The following is a 21275-nucleotide window of genomic DNA, read 5'->3' on the forward strand; positions in this document are numbered from 1 at the left end:
CGAGAAAAAAGTCCAATCGTGAGAGAGAATCATGGGAGTGGGAAAAGTGGGTATATTCTCTGTCCATTGGATGAAGATAACCCCATATATCCACAAGGCCTGCCGCTTGGGATAAGTGATGTAGGTTTCGATCTTGCAGAAAAGTAGCTGGAGAGGGGCGTGACTTGGTCCATAAACGATCTTCCAGAGTGGCCGGAACAGCATTAAAATCACCTCCCATGATGACATAGGTGTTTGGAGCTGTTCGGGATTGTCGGGAGAGAATGTCATCACAAAAGTCCTTGTTATCAGAATTTGGTCCATAAATGTTCCAGATTTCAAGTATGTTCTTGCACACCTGCAATGAGATATGGGACCAGCGACCCTCGGTCAAGTCATGTTTTTGGGAGAGTAGGGTGCATGCCAAATTTTTGTTGATAAGGATCACAGTCCCCGCAGAGCGGCTTTTTGCAGAGGCGCCCACTGCAATACCCACCCAGGATTGCTGCAGTCGTTTAATGTCTTCCAGAGGGAGGTGGGTCTCCTGAAGCAGTGCTACATCTACATGCAATTTTTTTCAGGTGACGCAAAACTTGTCTTCTTTTCTGGGGAGTTTTGAGTCCTTTGACATTCCACGTTGAAATCTTTAAGGCGGTTCCCATTCCAGAAATAGGAGGGGTATGAAGTGAAGAGTAAGCATAATCGGGTGGATCTTTGCCAGTGTCCCAGTGCCCCGGTCCAGATCCTGAGCTCTAGTTCCTGCGAATGTAAGAATTAAGTGCGATAACCCAAGTGTATGGCATACATTCAGCGATGCCCTCTGAAGGGCTCTTTTCCAGATGTGGAGAGGCACTTGGTGGCTTAGGTTGAGTGGAGCCTTATCAGCGCTGTCGAGAACTAGTATGTTAGAAATTAAACAAAAGATCAAGGAACAATGCAATCCGTTCAGGTACTTCCTTTTTTCCAGATGGCAGTGCGCATGCAAGTGGCGGCCAACAGTAGGGGAACGTCCGATCTCCAGGAGAGCCAGCCTGAGGGTAAAACATGTAGCTGAGGAGCATTCTGTCTCACCAGCTCGCACAAGACACACTTGCACTCAGCAACCGGCCAAATTAATGGAGTGTAGAATTGTAGTAATCTACAATAAACAGGGCAGCCATAAATGAATAGTTGGCTAACAGCGACTCTGCTCATATCAACGGAGCAAAAAAAAAGACTTTTGTACGGGATCCAGAGCCATGTGGGCTCTTGATCGGAGAGGCAGAAGATAGGGGAACCTCGGAGAGTTGTCTATCAATGTACTTTTGAGCTTGGGTAGCCGCAGTAAATTGAAGTGGACTCCCATCAGGAGCTGATATGCGCAAAACAGCAGGATATGTCAGAGTGAACTTGATGCGCTTGAGCACCAGTTGTTGACAGACTTCATGAAAGCCCCGGGGTGCTTTAGATATTTCAGCAGAGTAATCTGCAAATAGCAGTAATTTGCAACCTTTCGCCACCAGGTGGCGTTGTGCTCGATAAGATTGTAAAATGCGATGTTTTTGCGAATAATCCTGAAATCTGGCTATAACAGGCCTAGATTTCTCTGATTCTTTCAGGGGACCCAGTCTATGGGCACGCTCCACTTTGCAAACCGAGTTAATTCCCAGAGCTTGGGGTATTATGGAGGAGCAGAAACGTTGTAGATCACCGGGCTTTACAGATTCAGGGATCCCAATGATACGCAGGTTATTTCTGTGGGATCTATTTTCAAGATCATCGATCTTGTCTTGTAACTGGCTGATGTATTTGTGTGATTTGTGTGAAGTCGCGGTCTGGTCTTCCAAATCACTCATGCGGATTTCCAGGGCCTGCAGCCTGTTTGTCTGGGCCTCCAGTGCTGCTGTGAGCGGACCCATGTGTGTCTGCAGAGAGTCTGTGATGATGTTCGCCACCTCTGATTTTAGATATGAGGCTACCGTGGTAATTAAGCGCTGATAGTCAATCTGGGCATGTAGTGGGGATTGTCACTCACCACTCGGATTTTCGCTATCCTCGGGTCCCCGTTCGTCCATGCTTTCCAGCAGCGTCTGATTTTCGGCCCGGTCGAATGGGGTGGTAAGCGACCGGGGAGATGTTTGCGAGCGAGCAACAAATTTGCCCATCGCTTGTCTGGGACTGGTAACCAGCCGAGGGATCTCGATGAGAGGCAAGATGAGCCAAGTGGGACAGGGTGAGTGGATTTTTTATGTTCAGTGAGACGGAGCTCCAGCACACCGTTGCTATTCCATCTGGCGCCGGAACCGGAAGTGTATCAATGGGTTTTATTGCTGTCCATGTACCTGCTGGGGAGATTCACCCTCACTACTTATCCTGCTAAACAATGTCACTGAACCAAAAGTGATGAGTTGCCATTACATCAGGAGGTGAGGGGGGAAAGTGTTTTGTTTTATCTGTTTGATAATTGTAAGAAATATCTGTTGATCCCTCCAGAAATCTTGGGGGCTTATAACTTCCTGTGCTCTCTACCTGTGCTGCTCTGTTATCAGTAACATCGTTCCTCTTTACCTCTGAGAAATAGAGAACCCCTCCCATCTATGTCATGGGAAAGGGGAGAGAGGTAGTTATTCTGTAGTCCTTGATTGACAACGCTGCTTCTCCATAGATACAGTACAGTGAGTAAGTGTTGTCACCGTAGGACAGGAGTGTGTTACTGGCAGGGATCACCAGATGAAAATAAAAGAAAAAGAACCAATGCAGCCACCACATTGAGGGACTTGCAAGCTGCAATGTATTACATTTGTGTTCTTGGGTTTAGACACAGTTTAAATCTACGTGGACATCCTCTGTTTGTAATTTTTTAACTTTAGCTTTTTATTTATAACAAAGGATAAATACAGTTCTCATACACTAGTGTAATCATTGTCAGAGAAATGAAAAGCTGAATAAACAATGAAACTCTTAACATAGAGTTGGTTACACAATGAGAACAGAAAAGGGAAATATAAGTATACAATAATCCATAACAATACAGATAACTATGATGTAGTGTATACATTTCGTGAGAATATCGTATATATGGCAGGTATGTATAAAGCTCACAACTCTGTATATAATTACATATTCATAAGATAGTGAAGGAAAAGCGTTATTTGTAGATTATTGAAATAGTCAATGGGAATCTGATGTAAATCAATAGGGGCTAAATAAGTTAAGGCAAAACAGAGAAAGGAAATGGATTATAGTGTATGAAGAGAGAAGAAGAGAAGAAAGCTGGAAATAAAGTGGGGTAATGTAGGAAACGGGATGTAGGTGAGTAGGGGTGGAAGAGGAGATGTAGCGGAATGAATGAATATAAGAGGTTAGGAAGAGTAAAGAAAGGATTTACGTAGAAGAAGAAAGAAGGGAGTAGGAAATGTGTGAATTGGTGGTACATTGTATAAATAAGTCATAGAGAAACAGAGACCGCAATATGCAAACCAACAAACTGGTTTATGTTATATACTCCTATGTGCGCCCTGTGAGAATTCAATCTGTGATGGAAAAGTTTGGATGAGTTCTGTCTATAAGAGATTATTCTTTCATAGGTACAGTGGTAAAATAATCTGTGAAAAAGATATCTGTTTTTTCAGTTGCTTTCATTCTAATAGTAGAGGCACTCATGGATTTGAGGCGATGCTAGGTCTCACCAGTGGGCTGATAAGAATGATGGGTTGTTAATTTGGACCTAGCATATACAGGTGAAACTCGAATAATTAGAATATCATGCAAAAGTAATTGCAGTAAGTGCTGCAAAAGGGGCCCAAACCAAGTACTGAGTACATTTGCATGCTTGTACTTTTCAGAGGTCCGATATTGTTCTATGTACAATCCTTGTTTTATTGATTGCATGTAATAATCTACTTTTTTGAGGTTGTGGATTTGGGGTTCTTGGGGTTTTCATGAGCTGTAAGCTATAATCATCACAATTATGACAAATCACGGCTTGAATTATCTTGCTTTGCATGTTATGAGTCTATCTCATATATTAGTTTCACCTTTTAAGTTGCATTAGTGAAATAAATGAACTTTGCACGATATTCTAATTATTCGAGTTTCACCTGTATGTTTCATGTCACATGCATGCATTTTAAATAATGTGTATGCGTATCATTTACAGGTAATTATTACTTCTCAGAGATAACAGTACTTCCCTGGCAATGCCTTTGCCTGATTTTCTGTTCACAGGGACGTCACTAAATATGTTCAAGTGTCATTCAGGGTCAGCATTTACTTCCTGATAAAAGATACTTGCTCAGAGTTGACACAGCCATGTAAATCCTAGTGCTTGTAAAGTTCTTGGCTGTGTTCATAACTGCCTCACACAGATCAGCCCCGCTCCAGACTCTCACCTTTGCATTTGCTGCACAATTAGGAAGGAAATGCTTCCTCCTGGCCGCAGCAGACTGATGACATAATCTTATTTGAGCAAAGTCACAGGCTTTTTAATGATAAAAGTGAGAGCTTTTCTAAAAACAAAAGGCACTATTGTAGTATTCTTTGACATATCTGGAATGTTTTTATGCAGACGTACAGATAGGCTTGGAGCACAAGAAAGAGAAAGAATTGTGCAGAGGGACAACATTGTAGGGGAGAAGGGGAGATAGGTGTAGAAGAGTTAAGTCTTAGAGAAAAGCGTTGAAGGAGGGGTTGATTACTGGATTGGCTGAAAGTTTGGCAAGGCGGGACTTCCTAAGGGTGATCTGTGCAGAGGTGAAAGAAGTTTCCAGTGGAAAAAGTTGCAGTAAGACAAGTTTTTTTCCTCCCATCCACCCCATTGTTTTTCTTTTTGTTGTTCTGGTACTGGATCTTTGTGGCTCGTTACAACAGTCTTTTGGCGGTTTGGGGTCCTTGAAGGTGGTCTGGATGGCTGGTTTTGAAATAACTGTTGGGGACCCATCCTGGATGTGGTGTCCTTTAAGTGGTGGCCAGTTGGTTGGACCACTCAGTTTTGGGCTGAAAGTTTCTGCGGTCAACAAATATTGTCCCCGAGGCGGTAACTTTGCAGCTGGGGGCTCATGGTTAGTTATCTGAAGCTGCAGACGTAGGTTATGGGTGGTTTTTGTTATCTTGTGTACCTTCAAGGACCCGGGAACCAGTTGTTAATTATATAACTGTGTTATTTTGTTTGATAATATTTGGTTATTTATGTATTTAATTTTTATATTGAATTAAACAAGTGCCTGCTGTAGCCGCTTTTGAACTCCATACATGTCTAGTGTGATTTCCTTAGGGAAATGAGGTGAAGGGTTGGGGTCTCTGCAAGATAAGAGTCGGCTGTTCAGATTGGCTTCCTCTGAAACACCCTTATCATGAAAAGCCTACTTTAAGTGGTCAATAACAAAAAGAGAAGGTGAAAGCTGTACATAACTAAACTTTTTTTTACAAGGGAATAGGTCAGTTTGAAGACACCATTCATCTGATTTGTGAATCAATTTGCTCTTCATTGTTAGTAATCCCACTAATTGTACCCGGGGATCAGTACAGCACAAGCATCCTAGACAAACAATGAGTTTGTACAGACCAGCTCCTGAAGTTATAAATAGTCCTGCTTCGTGATTTACAGAGACATGCTGTGCAGATGACAACAACTAGAGTTAGGCAGTTCTGACACACTCTACTGCGAATCCCCAATATCACTAAAATCATAGATTAGAAAGGTTAGGACACCCAACACTCATTCAACAACATACTCAGTTTAACCCTTAAAATCTAGAATTAAAAAATATATCCAAAGCTGCTCTGATAATACACCACAATGATTAGTATATTAATTGTAATAATTAAAAATGATAGGAATTGTTATATTTTAGCAACACACATGAACTATGGGTGACAGATTTAAAACGTTGGAAACAGGTACATAAATTTGATGAAACAATGCCATTTGCAGTGCAGAAACACACTGAGGCCAGATTGGCAATACCAGACAATCTGTCCTAAGTGCAGCTCAGTAATGCTGAGCCTAATAAAATCATTGCTGAGCTCTCTGCACATTCACTGCACCTGTCACACAGGCAAGCTCAGCAGCTGAGAACTTTTGTTTTTCGGGGGTGGATTCTGATGGGGAACTCTGAGAACTCTATGGGGAACTCTAGTTCCCCATTTGGTCTGCTTCCCTTGTGATTGACAGCAGACAGTGTGTTTTGCCAAAACAATTCTCTACAGTATTTTTTCTCCAGCTAGTGCAGCTCTTTGAACACCAACTTTGAAAACTGATTGGCATTGAAGTGCATTTATTCTTTCTGTCCCTCTTCCCAAACATCACACAGCCCACCATTCCCCTCCCTAGATTTATACTTGCCAGGATCCGGTGCCCAAGGACTTTTTATTTATTAGGGGAGGCCCCGTGCAACTCAACCCTACTGATTGGCTGCCGTGAAGGCAAACAAGCTGTTTACTGGGTAAAATGAATTGCTGTACATTATGGAAGGCATACTGTACCATTGTGACATAAAACACCCATGTGTTTAAAAACTATGGAACAAAACTCTTGGTATTATGCATGAGTTATGATGGGGAATTCTAGGCAATGGCTTTAGTCAGGCTACAGGCCTGGTGGTTATGGTTCTCTACAGCTCTTCTAACCTTGTATAGAGATAACAAACAAGAATGGGTGGACGCGTGAAACTATAGTTGGTTATGTGGGAACAAGTAAGAGAGACTCTGGGAGACTATGGGTCATCTTGCTCTAAGTGAACTTATTACGGCTAAATAATGAGACTGTCTTCCAGAAACTCGCAGAGTTGTGTATGTCTAGAGGGTAACATGGGTGGGTTTGGCTGGTAGTAATGAGGGGCATGCCATATGTTAATCAGCTTCTTTGCATCAATGGTAAAATACATACTGAAATACATACTGAAAAGTAAATAACTTAGTACTTTCTTCTTTGCTGTTAAAGTGCCAGGTATATACGTTTAATAAACATGCATTATGCTACCACCGCACAAGACAGTGGTCTGAATTATTCTACAACAGTTATTACCCACAGATATTAGTTCAAAGCAAATGGGCTGGATTTGCTGCACATAATATGAATTGGGTTTATCCATATTATAAGATTATACTTAGCAATTATTTTTGTTGTTTTATTTTTTCCTTTGGTGCAACATAGTTATGAATTCTAAAGACAGCTGGATATTCCATATGTTAGCACTTGAAATGACTGCTTTATTAAAAACTCAATGAAGCAAAAAGTCAAGCGAACTTTATAGATAAAGAATTTACAAAAAAAAAGCGAAATTCAAATCATTGTTACTTATTAAAGTGGATGTAAACTGTAACTGGTGTAGCGCTCTCCCCCAAAGGAGCCGCCAGAATAACCCAGGTCATCATTAACCTGTCTAGGTATTTTGGTAACCAGCTGCCCCATTAGCATTAACCACCCTCTTCAGGTGACCCACAGAGTTGAAATCCAGGCCAGAAGTATGATTCTGAAGAACTTTATTAACATGATCACTCTGGGAGAGAGGGTATAAGGGCCTAGACAGTGGCGGAACTACCGTCGGTGCAGGCGGTGCGGGCGCACCAGGGCCTCGGGCCTGTGGGAATACAGTGAACTATGCCTGTAAAATGTGTATTTAAACAGCTACTTGTAGACTCCAATGAAAGCCTGCATTCAAGCACACAGATGGGGAACTGGACAGAGAGCTGTCACACTATCACAGCTAGTTCCTGAACAAAGACTCTTATGGCAGGATCACCAGGTATTATTTATTAAGTAAAGGATTTAAAAGATTGAAAATGACTTTGGAAATTACATTAACATATTAAATCTTATGTAAGATGTTAGTGATTCGGTTTACATATACTGTACTTTAATATTAGCAGTTTTCTAATATCATTCAAGGATACTACTTGCTACAATGGACGTTGGCCCCCTATGTATCAAAGACCTGGAACCTCTGTTGTTTTGTATTAGATATATAGAGATTGGGTACAGTAGTTTGGACTGGGCAGTAAATATTGGGTCTGATAATTCTTTTTGGTGCATTCTGAAACTAGAGAAACCTAGGAATATATCAACACTGCAAAATCATTAATGGTTTCCAAGCTTATTGATTGAACACTTTATTGGGCATACTGTACTTAGAATGGCGAACGACAGGGAATTTGCTGACTTTGCATTGGGTGCCAAAACTACTAGTTCTCCCACTGCAATTTGATGTTTATGGTTAGCAACAGATACCTCCTGCCAGCTGGTCTCTGGAAACACTGATCATGTGGCTTGGATAAACCAGTTAACCTCATTAAGGATCATTTACGAAAATTGTGGAAGGGGAAGGAGACGTGTTACTCACAGCAGATTAAATATTTGCTTTCATATTTTAATCTGCCAAGAAGAGACGACAGCTGGAATGTGAATATTTGCTTTGGGTGATATCTCCATATTTATTGGTTCAAAATTATTTTTTTTGACATAGACATGGACTGAAAACAAATAGGGCATTTTTTTGTCTTTGCATTAGACCGTCTTTTTATTTTCCAATCTGCACTGGAAAAATGTCACATAAAACTCTAATGTTAATTAAACATGTTATGAAAAAAATACAAGCCAGATATTGGAGACATCTCCTGGTGATTGGTGCGAAGTATATTACCTGTAGATCAATCAACAAACTATATAATAAAAGGTCTCCACCTTTTAACCCTTTCACTGCCACCAACGTATCTCATACATCGATGGCAGTGGGCCCCTTTAAACAGATTGTAGCTAAAGGGTCTGATAAGAATTGGGGTGGAACTTCACGCTTATTTTTCCCCATCTTCTGCAGACTAAAAAAAAAATAAAAAATTCTCCCCTCAAATGTCACTTTGCTGCCACGAACGTAACGAAAACAAAACAAAATTTCGACCGGACTACTGCTAACGAATTTCGTCCGAATCCGAAACCCGAAACTAATTCAATTTCGGACCGGAATCCGAAAAACTAAATAATGCAAAATCCAAAACGAAACGAAACTAAACAAATTTTTGCTGGTGCACATGTATAATTCTTACTTTCCTTTTTGCAAACATCTGCTGGGTGACGGGTAAATAAGCGCCATCCTGGCCAGCCCAATAAAGTTGGCTGAAGATCCTATACCCAGATGAAGCTGGTGAGAAGATGTCAGTGCCAGCTAGGAAGTTCACCGACATTGCATCACTGAAGGGGAGGTGAATATAGTCCTGCTTTAAAGGAGAACTATGGGGTGAGTGAATTACACTAATCCCCATAGTTAGAGCCACTTGTGACACTGAAGCTGTCAAACATTGGCTCTATTAATCGAGAAGTCAAAACATACCGCCGCTCGTTTACTATCCAATCAACTCCCTGCAGAGAGTGGTGACTGATAGTCGCAGTCGCTCCCCGCAGGGATTCCCCCCTCCCCTCTCTGATCCTCCAGCACAGACTGGAGGGACAGACGGGGAGGGGCGGGCATAGCTGGCTCCGCCTTTAGATAGACAGAGCCCGCTGTCAATCAGCCAGCTGGGTGGATCTCAACAGCATTATCAGGATTTGTCTCGGCTGCGGCTCTCTCAGCATATAGCGAGCAATAGAGTTTTGGGTCACAGGAGTATATGTCCTCCCGTGGCCCTGAAGAGAACTATGGGAAAAAAAGGTTACCCCATAGTTCTCTTTTTAAGCATTTTTTTTTAGATTGCAAGCTCTCACGGGCAGGGCCCTCCCTACCATATTGTCTTGACTTGTATTGTAACTGTAATGTCCTCCTTATAGCGTAAAGCACTGTGCAAACTGTTGGCGTTATATAAATCCTGTATAATAATAATACTAAATACTAATAACAGAAGAAGCAGCAGAAGACAGATGAGTCAGCACTCTCTCCTTTTAGTATGTATACTGTCAGTACATGTGCATTCAATACATCTGTTTGTTGCACTGCTGCTCCCCCTCAACTAGTCTAAATGCTGTTTACCTATGCAGATAATAGGACAAATATATGTACTTATGACATACATATCATGATTTTCATAGAATATATATAAATACATTACCTGTTTTGGGGGGTGGGTACTTTTTTTTTACTATTCACCTGAAGTTCAATGCTAACATCATAGAAAACATTGACAGTGCTTAGGTCAGACCCTTGTAAGAAAGTTCTGAAAAACTATTGATGCCATATTTATGTATTCATTCCATGCACTATTTACAAGACGTAGGAAGTGAGCATTTAGTTCAGTGTTTGCACACTTTTTTTTTATAATAATCACACGTGAGTAACCCGGAACTTGCAGTTTCCTGGATAAGATCTCTCACTCACGTAATTGAGCCTTTGGATTAAACAGATGATTGAGAACAAACTGTCCTTACATGTGTAAGGATCAGTTCACTGTTCTTATGCTCAGTTTCAATTCTGCTTGCATGTATGTGGTTAATTTGTGAAGGGTTATGTGCACGATGTTCCATCCATAAACGCATATTAGTGTTTGGATACATAAAAACAAACAAACAAGCTTATTTAAATAGATAATGCAAACTGCAGCAACTGTGTGCAATGTAAAGCAACCCACACCAACCAATGTTACCACACTTAGACCCCTTTTATATGTGCATGGGTCCTCTCCTGATCACATCAGTACGGAGCGGATGTCACTGCTGTGATATCCGTGTCTGCACAGTTTTTTCCTCCATTACAAGATGCAATTACCAGACCCCCATGTTTTCGCATGGGGAACCAAATGTAAATTGGATCTGTTTGTTTTTCCACACCATGGCCAGAGTCGGGGATAACTGGGTGTAAACAGAAGCCCGTCCATTTACACATGGCTGACCAAAGACTTACATTCGATAAGGTCCACCTGAAACACTGCAGGTGGACCCAATTGGACTGCTTGTGTGAAAGGGGCCTTAGACAGACATCTCAACCCTCCCGGATGTTCTGGGAGTCTCCCGCTATAAGATAGTAGCTCCCTGATGCCTGGGAGAGAAACATTTTATCCCGGAAAGGCAAGCAGAGTAAACCTTTCCCGGATCCCCTGCTATCTGTTTTTTTTTTTTTTACATCGGCTGCCAGCTGCTGTCAGAGTAAAAAAACAAAAAAAACACACAGCATGGGAATGAATAGCTATGCTGCTATTGGCTATTTCAATTTGCAATAGCCAATAGCAGGCTGGCTATTGCTCCTGCCCACTGCTGCTGTAAATTAGTTCTCCTTCCCTGAAATGAGAAGGGTACCTCCCTGAAATGATAACTTTTCAGGTTGGGATGTCTGCTTAGGTGACAGAAAAGATGAAATCTAAGTGGTTGGTATAGATTACTGCACCTAAATTAACTGTGCAGTCCTAATGGTATAAATTCTATAGTATTTCTAAGACAAAGTTTGAGAAATATGCAGATAGGTACAGACATATTAGAACATTTTATCAGTTAAAATTTTACAAGCACTTGATGAAAATTGACTAAAGGGCCCCATCAGACCTCTGCAGTCCATGTGTGGTATTTCTCATTTTAATGCAATATTCACAGTAAAACACATGTGTTAACACAAAGCGTAGATGTTAAGCCAGACTAATACTATCATAATAAGCACAGAGGGAAAGCTTATTTACACTCTGTTACCAGCATTTATATAATACTTTCACCCAGTTAAAACCACATTAACACTTTGCCTTTGTTTTTAATCAAGGGAAGGGGTTGAAGGCACATTCTATTCAAAACCTAAAATAAGAACTTGAGTTGCATACCCTGCAGGCATTGCTGTAGTGTGCCAGGTCATCCACCACTTTTTTGTCATTTGGTGATCAGAGAATTCCTACTTTTGGTGCAGGAGGCACATTCCCAAACACGCCCATTGCAGACATTTTGCCTTGCAAGTATTAAACGTGACTGGGAAAGTAAAAGAGAAAATGAAGCCATACAGCACAGGCTTCAGGTGAATATTATTTGACTCTGCATGGTGCTCTCTGAATAATGGCTGCAATTAATTATAGAAAACTCAGATCAAGAATCTTAATTGTGGAAACTTTCTACACAATTGCTATGTTTTCTGGACAGTATTAATTGCTCACTGATTGGTTTCACTCATTGGCTAGAATTGCTCTTTAGGGCCCATTTAGACTATAGTTCACTTAATGCACATTTATTTTAAATGCATTAAAACACTCCTGACCCTTTTTTCAATGCACAGCAACACACAAGTGGTTCATATCAGTGTGTTGTGGTGTAGTGAAAAGCAAGTGTATTGAGATGCACTGACAAGCTGCGTTTCTTTTAAGTGAATAGCACTGCAACACACTATGTCACTAATCATGTGTTAATATGTGTTGTAGTGACCCACAGTTTAATACATTTTACCGTGTATTTGCGATGTCTCCTGTACAAGTGATTAATGAATATAAGCTGGCTTAGTGGTGCTTTCCCTGTAGCAGCCCTGTTCCCTTAAGGCAAGCAGGTCTACAGGTACTTGGTTTTCCCCAAGCATCCCATTATTACACAGTGCTATGTTCATTGGCCAGAGAGCACATAAAGCTGAACAAGGTAGGACAAAGAGTGACTGTGGTACAGGGAGAAAGGAGATGTTTGCAGAGGATGGCAGGGATGTGCTTTGGCTGGAGTGTATCCAGTGGGATGTGCAGAGTGTTAGGAACAGTTAACAGACAGAGATGTGGTGGGTAAAAAAGCAAAGAAACAGTCTAGGCAGTAGGCAAAAGCATGGCTAGTAACAGACAAATGGTCAGTCTGGGAATCAGGTAGAGAGGTGGTCAGAAAGCAGGCAAAGGATTGGTACATGCATGGGTCAGATTCAGGTAATGACAGCTGGTTAGGCAAGTGGGAAAACCTATAACACGTGCTGGGCGTATGGACAGCCAGGTTTAAATCATGCACTTTAGGAATGACAGACCAACCAAGGCAAAAGGAAGGAGTGAGCAGAAGGTGTTGCCTGGCAGCAGGACGCCAAAAAGACTAAGTCGCAGGCCTGCAGCCCATATACAGGAGTGAGTAACCAATAGAGAACAAGGAGGAGGTGCTTGTGACTAATGAGGAGCCAGAATGAGGACTCCAAGAGGCAGCTGTGTTGCCTGGGCAACAGGATGTTGAGCGGTGTGGTGGCTGCTTGATTTACCAGGAGAGCACCTAGAGGTAGGCATACCACCATATGACACATAGCTGCAGGGAGTCCATCAGAACAGGTGATTATTTAGTGTTGCCAAAATGCATAAGTGTGAATGGGCCCTTAAAGAAGGCAAAAATCCTGTTACATAAAGACAGGTGGAACCATCAAGAGCAATGCATGTACAAAATCCACAGAGGTTCTTCATTGCATGTGAACTAAACAACATGATTTGTGCTGCCAGAGCCGATTTCTTTCTTACTGTTACATTGTGTGTTGGTATGTTCCTTGTCCCCAACTCCCTTGTTTTCTTACTAGTTAGTAAAATCCCCAGTTAGACACTCCCAGCCTCTGAGTTGACAATGCATTTGTGAATCTTTTTGAGTCTGCAAGTTGACTGATTCTAATGTAGCGCTCACCCCCGAAGGAGCCACTGGAATATGCCTGGTTCATCATCAATAGTCTGTCTAGGGGTATGATCTTCAGCCGCCCCATTGGCATTTAACTTCCCTTCTTCTAGTGCCCACAAAGCTGATTTCCACCCCAGTAATGCAATGCTGAATATCATTTATTAAACATCTTCACACTGGGGAGAGAGGGTATAGGGATCCTAGACTTCCAGGGTGTAATAGACATGGACTCCAGACTCACAAGACCTTTTAAGCATCTCAGTGTAGATCCACTTGTGATACAGCGGATGGTAACTGAATTAGCAGATGAGCATAAATCCTCAGCAGGAGAGACACCAGCCATGCCCCTGAAGTCCTTTGAGTTCAAGGTAACTTCAAGAGCCGTCCATTGTTCTGGTTCTCCTCTCTGGCAGCAACACAGGCCTCCTCCTGGAGACCCCACGGAAGCATTTCCCTCACACCAGCCTTTGCCCACCCCCAGGCCTCAGGCCTAGCCTGGGGGGTGGCTGGACAGCATCCATGGCTGGTCCGGGCTAGTCTGAGCACATGGCAAATCCCTCCAGTATATGTACCCTATCCCAGCATGCACCACTGGTTGAGAGAAACCCAGTGATTCGCTGCTGTACTGTACATATACTACAGTGCCTCTCATTGGCCGTCCCACAATCTGCCAAGGGGGGTACAGTCAATGCCAGACACCTGGAATTAAACAGATAAATGCCCCTATAATCCAGCCAGGCTGACTACAGCCCTGGCAATCACTAAATGTCTAGTTGCCACCTCACAGAAGGTGATGGGGGCTACCCTAAGAAGGTATGTCCTTTGCTTAGATTGACATCTGAGACAGAACACAGTCACAAAGGTAAATGTAATTTTATCCAGAGCCTGACACATTACTACAGTGCCAGATTGCACTAAACCCATTATGAATGTTAGGATCTTTTTATTCACAATTGGTGAAGGATTTACTAAAGAAGTCATTCAGTCAAGTCCTTACACATTTTTGAGGAAAGTTGTATTAAGAAAATATGTGGGCTGCCATTACTAAGCTCTCCTTGCTATGTTCCTGACTGTTATAGATAATCTAAGTTCCTCAGTACTTTCTGAATTACTCACCAGGAATAAGTATGCTGATCAGAGGTTTTGACTGTGTTGTGATTTGGACTGCTGCATGTATCCTATGGGTTAGTGACTCAGAAATTAACTACTGAAACTATTAACAGGGGGCAACGTTCAGAAGGAGGTCAGAATAAGAAGCCTCCATGTTTTTCTTAGCAAACATTTTCTTAAAAGCATGAAAGAGATTCACTGGTCTAAATAAAAAGTAGAAAGTCCATTTTCACAGTTGAAATACCATACATGAATGTTTTTGCAAAATATCTGTAATTCTTTTTTGCCAAATTTGTGTCACTTATGCCAGAGTATGAAATCTCTGTACAGATGCTGCTACTGTAATTCACATTTGCTTCCATCCTACTCATTAGACTATGAATTAATATTACCATAGTGGCTAGATTTATCCTGTGCTTCCTCTTGTGTGCCACTTAAGCAGCCTTTTCAGCCCCCAGTGCCTAAAACCTGTTCAGATAACAGCCTGTATGAAGCAAATATTCTCACTCATATCTGGGAGGTAAAAAACTCAAGGAGAGGGGACAACTCCCATAATGGAGTTCTGCTGTAAGAGCCAATTTAACAGACCATTTTCATGAATGGAGTTCTGACTTTCGAAGTGAATTGTCGCTTCCCAATAAAAACCTGGATGCGATTGAGCCAATTGGATTCCCTATTTATTATGAATTGCCTGATACCAAGCTGAAAAATCAAATTCTGTTCCAAGCATACAGGTGAAACTCGAATAATTAGAATATCGTGCAAAAGTAATTGCAGTAAGTGCTGCAAAAGGGGCCCAAACCAAGTACTGAGTACATATGCATGCTTGTACTTTTCAGAGGTCCGATATTGTTCTATGTACAATCCTTGTTTTATTGATTGCATGTAATAATCTACTTTTTTGAGGTTGTGGATTTGGGGTTCTTGGGGTTTTCATGAGGTGTAAGCCATAATCATCACAATGATGACAAATCACGGCTTGAACTATCTTGCTTTGCATGTAATGAGTCTATCTCATATATTAGTTTCACCGCATAAGTTGCATTAGTGAAATAAATGAACTTTGCACATTATATTAATTATTCGAGTTTCACCTGTATTCTTTTGTTTTTAAAGAAAAGCTACATTGGATTAGGGTAATTGTTTAATTCCTATTTTTTCTGTCAGAACCTCAGTTGAATAGCAGACTTCTCTGTGAATCCTCCCAAGAGAGTTACCAGGCCCCTGTAAGGATCTAGCTTTTACCCAATAGAGCCTCTCTCCCTAGCACTTTATCCTGAGTCAGCTTCCGCCTCTACACGGAGAGCAGCTTCAGACCCAATTCCAGGCATCCAATCTTTAAACACATGTAGGCCTAACCTAGGCAGCAGGACTAGTAGAACCACAGCTAGCATCACAAACTCCCCCAGACAGGAGCCTTGGGGGGCACTCACAAGGTCAGCCCTAAATATGTATGCCCCTTCCCTGCATGTACCACTGTCAATAAACATACTAGTTGTTTGCCAGAGAGACACAAATATTCATGACTCAGCATTATTGGATCTTCTTGCTGTATTGCCAGTCACACCCCAGCAGCAAGCAGAAGCAAATAACAATGGGTTTAGTGAAGACTAAATGAGCACAGCTCTTCAATTTGGCTTGGACTGTTTACAGCCCAGCAGAGCTAAATTTAAGGCATCACCCCGCTAAGTATATAGTGGCAATACTCATATTGTGTTTTGTCGAGGTTATGAGAGGTACCCATTGCCAGAAGCGCCAAACTAACCTTTGATGCTTGTATTTGTTCATTTGCATTTTCTATTTAAATTATCAGTTACATTTTAATTTTGCAAAACTGTTTGTGAAATAGGAAAAATAAATTACATTTTGAGATACCCTTTTGAAAGGGAAAGTGCAGTCATGAGAAAAGTACAACCCATGGAAATTGCTTACTTTTTCAACATATTTTAGCAGATGAAAATCAGATCTTCATTCAACAAGTGCCTACAGATAAAGGTGATATACTAAAAAAAAAACGCAATCAAAATCTGGCTTTATAATCATTTATTTATCAAAAATATCCATAGATAGAATGGCGTACAGTGGAAAAAGGAAGTACAACCTTGGTCTCAGAAGATAGTATTATACCTTCTAGCATAAAAAGTTTTTATTTGGCATTTCGTATAACCACTAACCAGTGTCTGACACTGACTACTACTTCAGGCAAATTCCTTCAGTTGCACGAGGTTTGTAGGTTTATGGAATGAACTGTTTCAAATCTCCCTAAAACATTTAAATTGGATCAGGGCTTTGACCAGGCACGTTCAAAACCCTCTATTTCTTCTTTTTGAACCCTTTCTTGGTGAATTTGCTAGTGTCCTTCAGATCATCATTGTGTTGAAAGAATGATTCCAAGTTCAACTTTACCTTTTGTATGAGGTTCTTTTCCTGAAATGCTATCTGCCGTTTGTACCAAACATATTTATTGCTACTATGGCCAAAAATATATCTTTAATTTGTCCATCCACAGCGTATTGTTCCAGGAGGCCTGGTCTTTGCATATATGTTCAATATCAAACTGTAGTATTACTCTTATGTTCTTTTGGGAAAGCTAGAAGTTTTTCCTGGCACACCTCCCATGCAAGTTAAATTGGTACAATCTTTTGCTGATTGCAGATGCATGCACCAACTGTTGTAAATGATACCTGCAAATTCCACATTGAAATTTTTGATCTTGGCATGATTACAGCATGCACATCAGTAGCAAAGAAAAAAACAGACTCTAGATATCTGAGGTTCAAATGCAGACAGACTGCACCTGCAAGCTCCCTATGGGGGGTTCTTAACCACCTCCCGTCTCCAAAACGTAGCAAAATGGCTAGACGGTGGGCGTCTTAAAATGTCCTTTGTGCCCACGTCCGCTCTTGTGCGCCACCTAGCGCGCACAAGTGGGAAACTGTCAAAATTTGAAACAGCCAGCAATGGCTGTTGATTTACAAGTGGTCCAGTGTCTGTAGAGACTCCCAATCGCTTGTCTGTTGTGCCTTTGGGCACCCCCCTCCACCACTGCCGCAATCCCAGGCTCCTTGTGCTCCAGGACCGGCACTGTAGCTCTGTGCAGGGAGATCAGTACACGATTTCTCTCTAATCTCACCTCCGGTGTTGTGAGTGCGGAAGTGATGTTTATTTATGTTGTAAATATGAAATTTTTAAATGCAGCATTTAATTTCTCTGAAGATGAAGGGTTATGCTTCTGCCTCCAGGAGAAATGGAGCATGCAGTAGCACAATTGAACTTGATGGACTTGTATCTTCTTTCAACCTGACTAACTATGTAGTTGGGCTTTACAACTATGATTCCAACATGGGCACAATCTAGGTATGCTCGGATACCAGAGCTACAGTTTAGAAAAAACCTATCTGAAAAAATGGTACATCTACAATTGGTGGTGCATAATGATGAAATACATACTGCTTCAGCTATTTGAATCAAGGACTCATTTGTGCCTGTTCAAATATGTTGAAAATGTCAACAATTTCCAGTACAGAGTATACTTACTTTTTCACATGACTGTATTTCAGGAGCACCATGTTTCTCATCTATGTATATAAGGCACACTCCATGTAAGGCTTACTCTAAAAAACATAAATGTACAGCATACCACACATCTTCTTTTTTTTGCCATACTTCTGCACTAGAGCAGCCGCAACTAGTGGCTTCCCTGGTAGGATTATACTTTTTCAGTACATATAGATATTCTGGTAAAGTTTTGTAAATGAACTCTAAGCACAGTCTTATAATGATCTGCCTCTTCCTGAAAACGCTATGCCATTTTTACTTTATGTGTAAAAGGCTGTTTCCAAATGCATATGTAGGGAAAATATATACTATAAGTCAAAGAACCTAAGACACATTTCAGTTTTTTGTTCCCTTTTAAAAAGTCTTGATTTTTGGCTCTTGTGAAACAACTGGAAATAAAGCCACTTTTGTTTAATTTTTCACATTAGTAAGTGAAATTACTTGACTGTCCCCTAGAGTAAACAGGTACAGTTTACAAAGTGACAGCATGCTTTACCTTTAGTAATGCTGTGCATGCATAGGATTTGTGATAGTACTGACTTACCTCAGTAACTTTGCAATTGTGATATTGCGTAATAATATCGTGTACATGAACTTATTCCCGTTTATGGTTTCCAAATTATCAGATATTATGCGCCAACGCTGTATAAATCCCATATCTTAAAGCAGAAGTAAAGTTCAAAGAAAAAGTTTGATTCTTGCCATAATTCACCAGTATTCACAGCATACTTGCACATTATTGCACATTTACCTGAAAAGCGTACTCTCCTCCAGAGACAACTGTTTTACGCTGTCAGCCACTACTCCATCCTCCGCTGCCGCCATATTCTCCACTGCTTCTTCTGTATCCCCCATTGTTATATTTGATAATTGGGCTGCCAGTGATGACATAACTCCTGAACATGCGCACAGGAGTTACATCCTGCTCAGCACCTGGCTCCATTTGCAGTATATTGCAGATGCTGGGAAGGACACAAGGTAGTACACTGCATGGCGCCATGTGCTGTACAGTGTATACAAGTGATTAAATTGCTAGAGGTGAAAAGCAGCTGTTTTTGGTAGAAGAAATGTACCATGTCTATTTTGTCAAAAAAAACTTTACTTTCTACCAGTTTATTTTTTATTTTTTAGGTTTAAGTCTGCTTTAAGCTGGCCACAAACTAGACATTGTTTCTTGTTCAGCCCCACAGGCTGAACAAGAAAAAATGCTTGATTCTACCAACCATGCTAAACACTTTAAAAAATCAACTTTTGTCAAATAGAGGGTTGGGGACGGGACCACTGCCCAAATTTCGGCCAAGCCTTTAGACACTGTCCATCTTGCACTTCCCTGGTGTTTCTTTAGTGGGAGGCTTACATCTGACTCATTGCCTGGAAATTCCTGTATCTATCCACTGCTTGTGCAGGTCTCACAGTGACGATCCCCAGCTCCCAGGACTCTTCCTAGCTTTGACCCCCACTGCTGACAACAGCATAAGGATCTGCCTGTACTGCACTGCTTGCAGTGATTTTGGGCCACATATAAGCTATTTTAATATCTCACTTTGCGAGTGCTTTTATTCTTTATCCTGATATATTAAATACAATGTACTACACCATAAGATGTGCTGTCTGTTTCAAATGTTGATTTCTTAATTAAAAGCTGGCTAATGTAACCCTGTGAAACTGAGACCTAGTAAAAGTGCTTAAATACTGTGCATGGAGTTAGTACGACATTGTTCTGGCTTTTGTCTTTGAAATAATACACCCTAATGTTGATTTATTGATTAAAAGATTGATTTCCCAATATAATAAGCTTTCATTATCCTAAGCCTGGCCAGACACTTTGTGCTGGGTACAGTGACACACAGTGGTCTTGCAGTGACACCCAGGCAGATGATCAGGCTAGGCAGATCACATTAAAGACCCCTCACTTTCCCTTTGCTGCTACATGTACTCCATTTCTCTTCTCAGCTCCACAGTCTACCAAAACTTTCCTCACCATACCTCTTGCTATAAGCCATACTCTCTCTGATCCTCATTTCTTTGTCCTCATCAAGCTGCCAGTTCAGTGCCATGGTATAATTGATCATGAATGCAATCTGGGCCACTTTACTTTTTAGCCGGACAGGAAGCCTCTTTAACTCAGCGCTGCAGCTTTTCTCTCCTTCCACGGCTTTTGATTGACAGCTTACCAGCAAAAGGGAGAAGAGGCACAAACAAAAATTTCCAGGTGAGAGAAGGAAGCGTCCTCAGTATAGTAGGGGTGCTCGCCATTTTGTTGGAGGAGGAGAATGTTGATTGGCATTTTCCGTTGATTAGGGGTCTGGATCTTTAGTCCTGTCCACCAGCACACAGGGAAGGAGGAAGTAGAATTGGGAGAAAAAGAAGACTGGGACTGGAGAGAACCATGAGGCAGAGGTGTGGAGTGTTCTGAACTCTTCTGTGGAGAGAGCCGCATTGCAGAGAGCTGCATAAAGACTGCCTCGTTGCTGTGTGCCAGCTGCAGCTCAGAGCCTGGAGAGAACTGCTGTGTGCAGGGTAAGCTGCCTGTGAGGGAAAACTGCAGTGAACAGAGAGACAGTGGAGAAGAGAGGACACCAAAAGGCCTGCCAGGGGCTCGTGCTGAGGACTCCACGGAGGAAGAAATTACAGGCTTCAGAGGGGAGACCTCTCACCTGGCCTTCAGGGAGGACGTGTGAACAGACTGCTGAATGGGGGACACTAACACATAACCAGTGCTGAGAGCCCCTGGCCACCTTTACATGTTTCCTACTTGTTGCTATAACAGGGATTTGATTGTTAGTTAGCAGAGTTAGTTTAAGGAGACTGCTATGCCACTCCATAGCTGTGAATTACAAATATTCTCTCTTTGTGAGTGAATAAGTCCAGAGTTAAAGTCCCCTCCACCGGCAGACTATACATCACTTCTTTCGCTGACCAGTGATTTGGTTATTGTATTGTTACCTATCCAATCTAGATATTGCTTGAGCTAGTGTTTAATATCAGGTTATCGCTGTTATTGTTGCAACTGTTAAAACCAGACTTCCTTTGCAAGATTTGTCCAGGTACTTATAAATCCCTTTGCATTATTACTGGTGTGTCGGTGAGCGTGGAGTTCAGTTCGGGGTGGGACAGCTCTTTAGGGCCCCTTTCACAGTTTGCATGG

The sequence above is a fragment of the Nanorana parkeri genome, unplaced genomic scaffold (genome assembly GCF_000935625.1).
Source record: "Nanorana parkeri isolate BGI_ZX_2015 unplaced genomic scaffold, ASM93562v1 scaffold633, whole genome shotgun sequence".
In the NCBI taxonomy this organism is placed as follows: Eukaryota; Metazoa; Chordata; class Amphibia; order Anura; family Dicroglossidae; genus Nanorana; species Nanorana parkeri.